This window comes from Protopterus annectens, chromosome 3.part1 (genome assembly GCF_019279795.1).
Source record: "Protopterus annectens isolate FY-2018-M chromosome 3.part1, PAN1.0, whole genome shotgun sequence".
Taxonomy (NCBI): Eukaryota; Metazoa; Chordata; order Ceratodontiformes; family Protopteridae; genus Protopterus; species Protopterus annectens.
This window is the reverse complement of record NC_056732.1, coordinates 1,592,719,730-1,592,733,748: the sequence shown is the minus strand read 5'-3', so window position 1 is coordinate 1,592,733,748 and position 14,019 is coordinate 1,592,719,730.

Here is a 14,019-nt window from a genome sequence, read left to right as displayed (position 1 = left end):
TAATAACTGTTTTGTTGAATGACTGATGTTGCTTGTTAGGTATATGTAAGTAATAGTGGGAGGACCGCACATAATAACTGTTTTGGTGAATGACTGATGTTGCTTGTTAGGTATATGTAAGTAATAGTGGGAGGACCCCACATAATAACTGTTTTGTTGAATGACTGATGTTGCTTGTTAGGTATATGTAAAGTAATAGTGGGAGGACCGCACATAATAACTGTTTTGTTGAATGACTGATGTTGCTTGTTAGGTATATGTAAAGTAATAGTGGGAGGACCCCACATAATAACTGTTTTGTTGAATGACTGATGTTGCTTGTTAGGTATATGTAAAGTAATAGTGGGAGGACCCCACATAATAACTGTTTTGTTGAATGACTGATGTTGCTTGTTAGGTATATGTAAAGTAATAGTGGGAGGACCACATAATAACTGTTTTGTTGAATGACTGATGTTGCTTGTTAGGTATATGTAAAGTAATAGTGGGAGGACCCCACATAATAACTGTTTTGTTGAATGACTGATGTTGCTTGTTAGGTATATGTAAAGTAATAGTGGGAGGACCGCACATAATAACTGTTTTGTTGAATGACTGATGTTGCTTGTTAGGTATATGTAAAGTAATAGTGGGAGGACCCCACATAATAACTGTTTTGTTGAATGACTGATGTTGCTTGTTAGGTATATGTAAAGTAATAGTGGGAGGACCCCACATAATAACTGTTTTGTTGAATGACTGATGTTGCTTGTTAGGTATATGTAAAGTAATAGTGGGAGGACCCCACATAATAACTGTTTTGTTGAATGACTGATGTTGCTTGTTAGGTATATGTAAAGTAATAGTGGGAGGACCCCACATAATAACTGTTTTGTTGAATGACTGATGTTGCTTGTTAGGTATATGTAAAGTAATAGTGGGAGGACCCCACATAATAACTGTTTTGTTGAATGACTGATGTTGCTTGTTAGGTATATGTAAAGTAATAGTGGGAGGACCCCACATAATAACTGTTTTGTTGAATGACTGATGTTGCTTGTTAGGTATATGTAAAGTAATAGTGGGAGGACCCCACATAATAACTGTTTTGTTGAATGACTGATGTTGCTTGTTAGGTATATGTAAAGTAATAGTGGGAGGACCCCACATAATAACTGTTTTGTTGAATGACTGATGTTGCTTGTTAGGTATATGTAAAGTAATAGTGGGAGGACCCCACATAATAACTGTTTTGTTGAATGACTGATGTTGCTTGTTAGGTATATGTAAAGTAATAGTGGGAGGACCCACATAATAACTGTTTTGTTGAATGACTGATGTTGCTTGTTAGGTATATGTAAAGTAATAGTGGGAGGACCCCACATAATAACTGTTTTGTTGAATGACTGATGTTGCTTGTTAGGTATATGTAAAGTAATAGTGGGAGGACCCCACATAATAACTGTTTTGTTGAATGACTGATGTTGCTTGTTAGGTATATGTAAAGTAATAGTGGGAGGACCCCACATAATAACTGTTTTGTTGAATGACTGATGTTGCTTGTTAGGTATATGTAAAGTAATAGTGGGAGGACCCCACATAATAACTGTTTTGTTGAATGACTGATGTTGCTTGTTAGGTATATGTAAAGTAATAGTGGGAGGACCCCACATAATAACTGTTTTGTTGAATGACTGATGTTGCTTGTTAGGTATATGTAAAGTAATAGTGGGAGGACCCCACATAATAACTGTTTTGTTGAATGACTGATGTTGCTTGTTAGGTATATGTAAAGTAATAGTGGGAGGACCCCACATAATAACTGTTTTGTTGAATGACTGATGTTGCTTGTTAGGTATATGTAAAGTAATAGTGGGAGGACCCACATAATAACTGTTTTGTTGAATGACTGATGTTGCTTGTTAGGTATATGTAAAGTAATAGTGGGAGGACCCCACATAATAACTGTTTTGTTGAATGACTGATGTTGCTTGTTAGGTATATGTAAAGTAATAGTGGGAGGACCCCACATAATAACTGTTTTGTTGAATGACTGATGTTGCTTGTTAGGTATATGTAAAGTAATAGTGGGAGGACCCCACATAATAACTGTTTTGTTGAATGACTGATGTTGCTTGTTAGGTATATGTAAAGTAATAGTGGGAGGACCCCACATAATAACTGTTTTGTTGAATGACTGATGTTGCTTGTTAGGTATATGTAAAGTAATAGTGGGAGGACCCCACATAATAACTGTTTTGTTGAATGACTGATGTTGCTTGTTAGGTATATGTAAAGTAATAGTGGGAGGACCCCACATAATAACTGTTTTGTTGAATGACTGATGTTGCTTGTTAGGTATATGTAAAGTAATAGTGGGAGGACCCCACATAATAACTGTTTTGTTGAATGACTGATGTTGCTTGTTAGGTATATGTAAAGTAATAGTGGGAGGACCCCACATAATAACTGTTTTGTTGAATGACTGATGTTGCTTGTTAGGTATATGTAAAGTAATAGTGGGAGGACCCCACATAATAACTGTTTTGTTGAATGACTGATGTTGCTTGTTAGGTATATGTAAAGTAATAGTGGGAGGACCCCACATAATAACTGTTTTGTTGAATGACTGATGTTGCTTGTTAGGTATATGTAAAGTAATAGTGGGAGGACCCCACATAATAACTGTTTTGTTGAATGACTGATGTTGCTTGTTAGGTATATGTAAAGTAATAGTGGGAGGACCCACATAATAACTGTTTTGTTGAATGACTGATGTTGCTTGTTAGGTATATGTAAAGTAATAGTGGGAGGACCCCACATAATAACTGTTTTGTTGAATGACTGATGTTGCTTGTTAGGTATATGTAAAGTAATAGTGGGGGGACCCCACATTAAACTGTTAGGTGTATATATCTAAACTAATAGTGGGAGGGCCCTACAGAAATTGCTTAATAGTGGAAGGACCCCACAGAAAATAAGAAAATGTATATGCTCATACAATAAAAAGGGAATTTAACTCAAGGAAGCACCTTGACTGATGTTTTGCGTTTTTTAATGTATGACTAAAAAGAGAGAGAAAGAGAAAAAAGTTAAAGTTAATTCAAGTTCACAAGCGTATAACATTTCTGAACATAGGTGTGTACGTGTGTGCATGTATGTGTGTGTGTGTGTGTGTGTGTGTGTGTGTGTGTGTGTGTGTGTGTGTGTGTGTGTGTATGTGTGTGTTGTTAAATTCATGAGCCTATAGCATGTTAGGACATAGGTGTGTGTGTGTGTGTGTGTTGGTAAATCAAGTTTGTGAACATATAGCATGTGGAGACATAGGTGAATGTGCATTGTTAAATCAAGTTTATGAGCCTATAGCATGTTGGATCATAGGTGTGTGTGCTTGTAAATCAAGTTTATGAGCCCATAGCATGTTTGATGTAAGTGTGACTGTGTGATTATGTGATTACAGAATCCCTTCCCTTCCCTCCCTAGATGGTGTGTAGTCTTTTCTTCATAAATTACCAGGATCCAGGCTCTACAAAGTAACTCTTAATAGGACAAATGGGAGCAAAGTTAAGCAGGCAGGATTGAATCCCTGCAAAGGAAACACCTGCATATATTATGAATCACAATTATATTTAAAGAAGTTGTATATATTTGAATGAGTGGTTTCAGTTAACTAAAAACTGCTCTGGTGAAGTATTCCATTAAATTAAACTTATAGTAAAAACAAATTAGAGAGCTTTAAGGGTATTTTGGAAAAAAAAGAGGAAAAACAAAGTAAGTGAAAAACAATGGGCAGTATTTTATTCTCGGTATACTAAAACTCTTAAAAGGGAAAAGAAATCAGCTCTAAGAGGACTGCAGAAAGATCCAGGGTCACTTTAATGATCAAAATGATACCAGACATCTATGGAAGGGCATACAAACCATAGCCAAATACGAACCTGCACCAGCCTCTTGAGATGACAGCAGTGATGACTGCACTGAGTTATTGAATGAGCTGAGTAACTTCGTCAGAAGGTTTGATCTGAATAACACAATGCTGGAAAACAAACTCCTTTTTGGTAAAGATGAAGTAGCGCTGCTACTAAACAAGATAGATGTCTTAAGAACCTTGAGATGTGTCAACGCAAGAAAAGCATCTGGCTCTGATAACATTATGGGCAGGGTACTGAAAGACTGTGCATCAGAACTGTGTTGGTGCTTATGGACATTTTCAACACCTTGCTGCAACTAGCCCATGTACCGAGGTGCTTTAAGAAGTTGGCCATCATTCCATTACCCAAGAAACCACAGCCAGCAAGTCTAAATGGCTATTGACCAGTTGCTCTGATTTCAACAGAGATAGTGTTTCGAAAGGCTGATTAAAAAACACATAACCTCAAACATGCCGGCAACATTGGACACACTACAGTTTGCATATAGGCTGAACCACTGCACAGCAGATGCCATCTCTGTAGCACTTCATGAAACCTTGACCCACTTGGAATGTAAGAACTGCCATGCCAGAATGTTATACATCGACTTCAGTTCTGTCTTCAACACTGTCATCCCTCAGAATCTAGTAAAGGAATTAGTACAGCTGGGCATCAGCACCCCATTATGCAACTGGATCCTAAGTGTCCTCATGGAAAGGCCTCAAAAGTTTTGTGTGGGTGACAATAGTTCTGGAAGCATAACTTTCTGAACACAGGGTTGCCACAGGGATGTGTCTTGAGTCCTTTATTATTCACCTTGCTGATACATGACTGCATGGCCAGACAAGAGATCAATAAAATCATCAGATTTGTAGATGACACTACAGGCATAGGTCTAGTCAGGAACGGAGAGGAAACAGCCTATAGAAGCAAGGTGGAGCATCTGAAAGGCTGGTGCAATAACAACAGCTTAGCATTGAATGTCAGCAAAACCAAAGAATTGATTGCGGACTTCAGAAGATCTCAAGAAGCATATAAACCTCTAGAGAAAAAAGGGGTGTCAGTAGATAGGGTCAACAGCATGAAATTTCTGAGAATACACATCTCAGAGGACTTGTCCTGGACAGAGCACACCAATTACACAGTCAAAAAAGCACAGCAACAGTTACACTTCTTAATGAAACTGAGAAAAGCAAACTTGTCTCAATCCATCCTCCAAGCATTGCACAAAGGTGCCATTGAGGAGCGTCCTAACCAACAACATCATAGTCTGGTATGGGAATTGTAATGGTTCTGACCATAGGGCTGTCAGGTGAGTAGTAAGGGCAGTGGAGAAAATCATTGGTTCTTCACTTACACCATTGGAAGGCATCCACGAGACTTGCTGGATAGGAAGAGCCAGAAAGATAACCAAAGACCTTACCCATCCTGAAAATGGCAACTATCCCAGTAAACAAATGTAAAATAAATAAATAAAAATAAATGTTCTCCTGCCCCTCCTCAGGCAGAAGATACAGAAGTATGCAGTGCAAGACTTCCAGGCTTAACAATAGTTGTTTCCCCTTATCCATTAGACTGTTAAACTCTGTTGACAGATGAATAGAAGAAAACCAGCTTCTTCATCCCCCCAATCACCTAGGCATGTATATATCTGTCTGATCAGGAAAAGTACACATTGCAGGCTCCTCATGTTCTACTAATTTTACTAATTTTACTCAGTTCATATGAGTGCAATATAGACAGTCACTGTCCATATTTGAATGTGCAGTTCTAACTGTCTGTTCTTTACCTGTACCCTTATGCAAGAAATTCAAGAGATTGCAATATACACTGTGCAATATCTATATGTTGTTCTATTTCTATTTATATATGTTTCTGTGATGTCAATTAATTTTTACTATCATGTTTTTCTGTATGTATGTCCTTGCACAGGGAATGAAGCAATGCAATTTTGTTCAGCTACACTGTGGTGTAGATGTGATTGACAATAAAGTTTGCTTTGACTTGACTTTGAGTTTGACTAATAAGAAGTTGCTACAACAGATAAAAGAGGTTAAGAATGCAGTACAGACCAGTAAAAAGGGATCCATTTATCCTGTTTTGGCAGGTTTGGAAGAAACTGGGGATAGCTAAAAAGCAGATTATAGAAAGACTTTCATTTTAGTTTGTCATGAAATAAATAATTTGCTCAGGGAGTGTTTACATGGAAACATGGGGACAACTATCATCCATTAGCTTTTTACAGTACAGCACTTGATTCTTCTGCAAAGGGATTCCACTGTGTTTAAGGTTGGTGGCTGACGCTGCCATCCTAATCGATCTTGTGCAATCACTGTTGCTTAGGCATGATCTTACATTAGCCACCCCTCATTCTGTATTATTTCTCTTACTTAAAATGAGAACGCAACCACTTTTGACTGTACATCTAACTAAATATGAATGCACTCTTCTTTCTGAACCATATATGTCTCTAATACTCTGTTCTCTTCTAAATCCTGCATCTTTCTTACCTTTTATTTATTTATTTTTTTTATTTAACATTTGTTGACCGGGAAATTCCGACTAGGTTCCACAGATCCTGTTTTCAGCAAAGGCCCGGGGAGAAATACTACCTACTGCTGAGGATGGTGAAAAGCACAATTGTGTGTGCAACTAATTATCTGCTTTCCCCTAGGAAGGACTTAAAGGACACTCCTATACACAATACTGAATTAAATCTATTTGTGGATGGTGCCTTGTGGAAGAGATCAAAATGAAAATTTGGTCACAAGAATATCTGTCTGCACCAGTAATAATATTTTGCTTTAACAAAAATTAGAGTCCCATTTGTTACCTAAAATAAAAAAAAATAATTATTAATTAGCAGTGGTTAAGTGTAGTGCCCATCAAAGGGGTATAGATATTGTTTCAAATAAACATAATTTGGCAGATAAAGCTGCTAAGCAAGTTGTAAAAGGATTTTGTGCAAATGTTCATGTGATGTTATTGCAAGAGTCTAATAGCGATGATGTGCTTGATTTTAAGAGTATCAGCTTTCCAAAATGAAGCTTCATAAGGAGAAGTTCAGAGGTAGCTTAAGGATGAATGCTGTAACTCCACTGATAGTTTATGGCAATATCCAAATGGCCGACTGGTAGTGCCCACCTCCTTGCTACCTTACCTGGTAAGTAAATATAATTTACCAACCCATGCAGGTAAGGCAGCTTTATTTAATCAAATCAGCCAAAGTTGGTCTGCCCCTCATGTCTCCTCTTTGATACTTCAGTATGTTAATAACTGTGCTATATGCTTAGAGCATAATGTTAGCAAAAATGCAAACATTAGGGCCGTGTGCTTACCACCACTTTGGGGACCTTTTGTTAATGTACAGCTGGACTTTATACAAATGCCAAAAGTATATAATTTACAATATGTATTGGTAGTGATTTGTATGTTTTCTACAAGGGTGAAAACCTACCCATGTCACAAAGCAGATTCTGTAACAATTGTTAAAAAAAACATATATATAATTTCTTACCTAGATTTGGTGTAGCTTGTACTGTCAAAAGTGACCAGGGAACCCATTTCAACAATTCCCTGATAAAGGAACTATGCAAAATTTTTAATACTAAGTTGAGTCTTCACTGTCTCAACCATCCACAATTATCTGGATTAGTATAGAGGATTAATGAGACTCTTAAATATAAGATTTCAAAGATTTGTGCTGAAACAAACCTTAAATGGCCAGAAGCACTTCCCTTAGCATTATCGAGTATGAGAAGTATATTAAATGCTACAAGGAAACTGAGTCCCTATGCGATATTAGTGAGAAGACCCATGGCCCATCCAGTTACTCCTCCTGTGCAAATGAAGAATTAATGCTAATGGATGATGTTATACTATCTTACTGTAAAAAAAAAATATTTATTTCTTATAGCAGTATCATAAAATAGTACAAGAAGCTTTTCCTTAACCTCCTAACCAGGGCTTCCTATTAGATGATTAGATGACCGAAGACGCATTCTTTCGAATGCGTCTTGATCGAACTTGAAAAAACAAAAAGGCAAAATGACAAAGCGGCATATAAGCGAATTCTTTCCCTGTGAAATAAATCGCTTGGCTGCGTCCATTACTTTGCCATTTTTGTCACTCTAGTGTGATCTTGGAGTTGGTATATTTAAGTAGGGGGTGTGTGGGGGGCACAGCCCCCCACTTTATGTTATGTTTTAACTGCTATTTATTTATTTTTTTTTGGAACAGCGATTTTTTTTCAAGGGAAAAAAAATTGCTGTTCTAAGTGTTCAAGTTTGTAAGCTTTCACTTACAAGGGGTCGATAAATCATCGTTCGCTTTTCTAAGCATTCAATGATTTAATATAGACCCCAACCCACCCTGGGTGACTGAGTTTATGTTAAAACCTTTCAGAGAAAGAACTGTTTGAGTCCAAAGTGAAAAGGCCCTTTTCAGGTGTTGTTAATGACATGGACTGCTGTACGCTGCACAGGACTACCAACCTGGATTCACTTTTCTTACTGTAAGAAGACCTGGTGAGTGGGGGCCCCAGACAAATCACCATTGCCATTTAAGGAAGATTGATGTGCGAAGAGTGAATCATCTGCACCAGTGAAAGATTATGGAGAAAATCAACTCAAACAGCAATTCATGATGAATCCTGTGACAACAGGTATGTTTGCTTTGTTTTTGTTTCTGTTTCCTTTTATAAACTGGTCAAGAGAAAATAGTTTCCTGTTGGTTCTTCGACAATATGCTGTGAACTTAAATGCAACAAATTGTTGGGTGTGCTCACATATACCTCATCATTCTAGGGCAAAGATTCCCATGATTCCAATGCCTGCATCACACGTGACATTTGAAAAGGATCTTAGTGACACTAATTTAACTTGGTGTAATGTGACTAATTTTTCAAAGGTTGTGTCTCTTCAGCTTGCAACCACAAATTGTGGAGACACATGCTATGCAAAAACTGGAACTGTACCAGTGGGATCCAGCAAATGTAATGGCACTAGATATGAAAGTTTATTGAACATTTTACACTTAAAACGCTATGACTGGGGGCATGGCATGGGCATGATGGAGGATCGTTACTACATTTGCAGTGATCGTGCCTACTCCTGGTTGCCTACAAACAGGTCTGGATGTTGTTTTCTGGGTTATATTACTCCTGCCATTCAACATTTCAAAAACCCTCCAGCAGGCAGACTGAGAAATAAATGAGCAGTTCACTAGGCAGAGCAAGTATTTTCAGTTTTTATTCCTGGGTATGGAGTGTAAAGGACAATGCTTGAAATCACTATGCTTACTGAAATTCTTCAGGAGGTAGCAAAACATACTTCACATCACATCAGGATGGTAAACTGAGAAATGACTGAAAATGAAACTGTGGTGTTACAAAATCTACTGCCACTCGACATAATGCGTCCTGCCAAAGGGGGGGGGGGGGGTCATGTGCCCTCATAGAAAATCATTATTATTCTTATATTAAATGACTATCATGATGAACAAGAAAAGTTGGCCAGTTTCATGGAACAAAGGGCCAAGGACCTGGACAGGACACTTAAACAGTGGACTCTTTCTGGTTGGTTGGTCAGTGTATTTGGTAACCTGGGATCTAGTATATTACAAGGTTTCATTACAATAATTGGTATTATTCTTTTAGTTGTTTTAATATTTTCTGTTCTAAAGGCTGTAATTGCAAAATGCTTAACGTCACCTGCTTGTGAAATGCCATTTATAAAAGTAGGTCTATATTAGATCACCAAACTCTTAAAAAAGTGAACGGTGATTAATCGACCCTATATAAGCGAAAGCTTACAATGTTGAAATGTCAGAACAGCAATTTTTTTCCAAGGGAAAAAAAAAAACACTGTTCCAACAAAAACCAAAAATAAAAAGTAAAACGCTTTAAACATTACATTAAGTGGGGGCTTTACCCCCCACATCCCCTTACTTAAATATACCAACTCCGAGACTGCACTACAGTGCTGAAAATGGCAAAGTAATGAAGTGGCCAACCGAATTCTTTCCCAGGGAAAGAATTCGCTTAAAAGCCGCTTCAATATTTTGCCATTTCAGTCTTTTAAGTTCGACCAAGACGCATTCGAAAGAATGCGTCTTTGGTCTTCTAATAGGGAACCTATAAAAGTATCTGATAATGAAAAATCAGTCACTACAGATGATGAATACTTTGATGCCGAAGCACATTTTATCAAGTTAAGGAGAATTAAAATATATTTGTTTGTGTTGTGTGACACTAATAGTGTCAAATGGGGGAGGTCTGTTATAAAAAACTATATTGTGTCATGATTATTCTTCACAAAATTCATATTAACTTGCTGTTTCTTTACAAATGAGTTAAATAAAATGTTTATAATATGTTTTTGTTAAAATTAAAAGTTAAAATAGATGCATGATTATAAAAAATATAGTTTCACATAAGTTGTAGCTCTATATTTCAAGTGTCTTACAACTGCATTCTCTGTATAGTGTACTGACAGGCAGCTGAAGGCAAAGTAAGTGCTGAAAGAGTTAAGGGATGTTACTGATGTTTAAAAGAGTCTAGCTTCAATGTCAATGAAGAAAACAAAGAAAAACAATGTGTCAGGAAATCTTTTGTAAGTTCTGGCCTCCTCAGACTAAAGATGAGTAGTTGCAAATATGCCTGTATAGATAATGTATGCTGGCACTAAGTGATACAAGGTCAAAGCACAGATTCCTAAACCCATATGGTCTATGTTTTAGAGAGGCCTAATTGTCAAATGTTCACGTGAAGCTCTAAGCGAGAATCATGACAGCATACAATATTTTTAAATTTGTTGATTTGCTCAACAGAAGGTAATGTAAATTTTCTGCATGCAGCACTGTTTATGAAATGCTTCTGGAGCATTTCTCCCCGGACCTCCGCTGAAAACAGGATCTGTGGAACCTAGTCGGACTTTCCCGGTTAACAAATGTTAAATAAATAAAAATAAAAATAAAAAATAAATATTTTGCACATCCTGAAGTGCTATTCTTGTCTCAGTACTAAAAAGGTAAAACTCTTTTTTTATTTATTTCTGAACTTTAACATAGTTAAAGAGTTAGTGTTACTTTTTTCCAGGGTAGATATACCCAAATAAATGATCATAGATCAGGGAACCTCATTAATGCTGAAGGTAATGTACTAGCCTAGCCAGTATATTAAAGTAAATCTTTTAAGAAATTCAATGTACCATCGTTAAACTGTTGGGTTAATGGAGCATTTTAATAAAACTCTGAAGTGATTGCTAAAGAAAGTCCTAGAACAAGATAGTAAGAACTGTTTACTGGGATCAGTTACTTCTCTACCTGCTGTTTTCTGTACCAGAGGTGCCCCAAGCTTCAACAGTCTTTACCCCATTTAAGTTACTATTATGGGAGACATCACAGATACTTGGGAGGAAGAGAACACCCATGCTCATTTAAAAGTGCAATAGCACACTTCAAAACCTTGAAAGACAGGTTAAAAATCACTGGAATATATGCAAAGGACACAAAAAATGCAAAAGACAGTATACAGCAAGAATGACATTCTCAAGGAGGTTAAAACAGAGGATATTGTACTGGTGTAAGTCCCATCTGCTAAGAATAAATTTCCATCAAGGTGACTGTAATCCTTTGAAGTAAAAGTTAAAATGAATGATGTGAAATATGAATAAGAAAAACTGGAAAGTGAAGACCAGAGTAAATATATCACATAAATGAGAGAAATCTCCTAAAAGAAGCAAACATTTGCCATGCATGCTTAGAAATTGAACTGGCAATGACTTCCTATGAAAAACATTGTGTTCTTCAGCATTTTTTTCTTTGGGCTACTTACATGCAAGGAATTTGAGCTTGACCAGCTATAGATGAGATACTGCAGCATGTGTTTACACATTTTCTTTCTTGAAATGTGTTCAATTAGAGCCAGTTTAGCTGGCCTTCAATTTACATCAGCCCTGTCCAAAATCGTTTTCTCATAGAACACAGATACGTTTATTTTATAGGTTTATAGGCAGGTACTAGGCTATCTGCCTGAGGGCATTTATAAGCCTAGCCAGAGTGTGTCGGCTTTCACCACCCCATTGATTAATTAACTGAGCCTCTGTCAAGCAGAGCCAATGAAGTGATCCCAGGGGTGTATTTTCTGTTACCCATCCACTCATCAAGGTTTCTCTTGAAGAGTGTTAGTGAGGAGCTCTGCCTAATGTAGATAGGAATTTTGTTCCAAAGCATGGGGAGTCTCTGTGACAGGAGTCTATCCCTCCAGCATGTTCTATTTATTGTTGTGGTGAGGTTTAGCTCACTAGAGTGTGTTGCTCACAGTGACTTGGATTTCTTTAGGTGGAGCATGTCCATCATTTCTGAGTTAGACATGGCTTTGTAAGTCAGGCAGAGATCAACTCTGAGTAAGCATTATGCCACTGAGTACAGCCAGAGTTTTTTCAGTCAGTCTGCATACGGCATATGTTTGAGGCCAATAATCCTCTTGGTGAGGTACTTTTGTGGTCTTTCCAACTGTTGCAAGTGTCTTGTGAGGTACATCCCAAATGGGGCATTGTATTCTATGATGGGTCTGATGAGTGACGAGTAGAGGTGCACTATAACCTCTTTATTTCTAGATGCGAACCCTTTAGTAATTAGATGGACCACATAGAAGGATTTCCTAACTACTCTGACAATATGATTGTCAAAGGAGAGATTACTATCTACCTGGGTCCCCAGATCTCTTATTACCTCTCCTGTATTAAGGGGGCTGCCACCTATGTGGTAATTTGTGGGTGTTTTGTTTTTCCCAAATGGGATGACTATGCATTTATCTTGAGGCTATGACTTTGACACCAGGTGTCCGTCTCAGTAAGGCCTTTTTGGAGGATGTCCATGCCAGCCAGAGAGTCAATTATGGCTCCCAGTTTGCAGTCATCGGAGAACTTGGTTAGCCATAGTCTTCCTGTGTTTGCCTGTACTTCTGAGAAGTATATGCCGAACAGTAGGGGTCCCAGGACCAAGCCTTGCAGGACACCACTTGTGACTGGTTTAGAGTCGGACCTGGATCCTGCTATTCTTACCGCATGAGTTCTGTCTGTAAGCCAGTTGGCAACCCATCTTGTGACGTAGGGGTTTATGTTCAGGCTGGTGAATTTTTCTATAATACCTGAGTGAGGAATAGTGTCGAACGCCTTGGCAAGGTCAAGGTAGGCTGTGTGAACCACCTTTCCCTTGTCTATGGCCTTGGTGATTGTCTCAAAGAAGTCAACCAGGTTTAGTAGGCATGATCTGCCCTTAACAAAGCCGAACTGGGTTGGGTCAAGTATTTAGAGGTTCCCAATGTCTTTGTTAATGAGTTCCATGATGATGCGCTCCATAGCCTTGCAAACCAGGCTAGTCAGGCTTATGGGACGATAGTTACCAGGGTCAGTTGTGGCCCCTCCTTTGTGGAGCGGAATAACCATTGCTGTGTGCCATTCTATGGGCATGTAGCCTGTGGAGAGGCTGAGGTTGAACAGCGTGTTTAGGTGAGGGGTTAGTTTGTTCTGTAGTTCGTGCAAGACGCATCCTGGGACACCATCTGGCCCCATTGATGCTGTGTGTTTGGCTTTTGAAAGGGCTGTTTTCACCTGTGCATCTGTGATTTCTGGGACACTACACCTTTCTGGTATTGTTGTGGGCCCTTTTGGAGGTGAGAGGGGGGGGTGAAGTTTGCACTGAATCGATCTGCCAAGATGTTGGCAATATCAGTAGGTTCAGTATATTTTGCGCTATTTTCCTTCCCACTTAGCCATCTCCATAGGTTTTAATAACTCTATGGGCATACTTACCCCATAAAACATCTGCTACCTTAACCAGGCCCTCTTTGGCTTCCCATCTTTGTTGAACTTAACTTTAATTCCATTGAATAATACTCCCAATCTATCATCTCTGCCCTCCACTGATCAGAATCAGCGTGACATTCAAAGTCTGTGTTTACAAATCTTGGTGCATAATACAATTATACCCTATTCAAACTGCATGAAAGTCTACCATATATATATATGTATGTATGTATAAATATATATATATATATATATATATATATATATATATATATATATATATATATATATATATATATACACACACACACGTGTGTGTG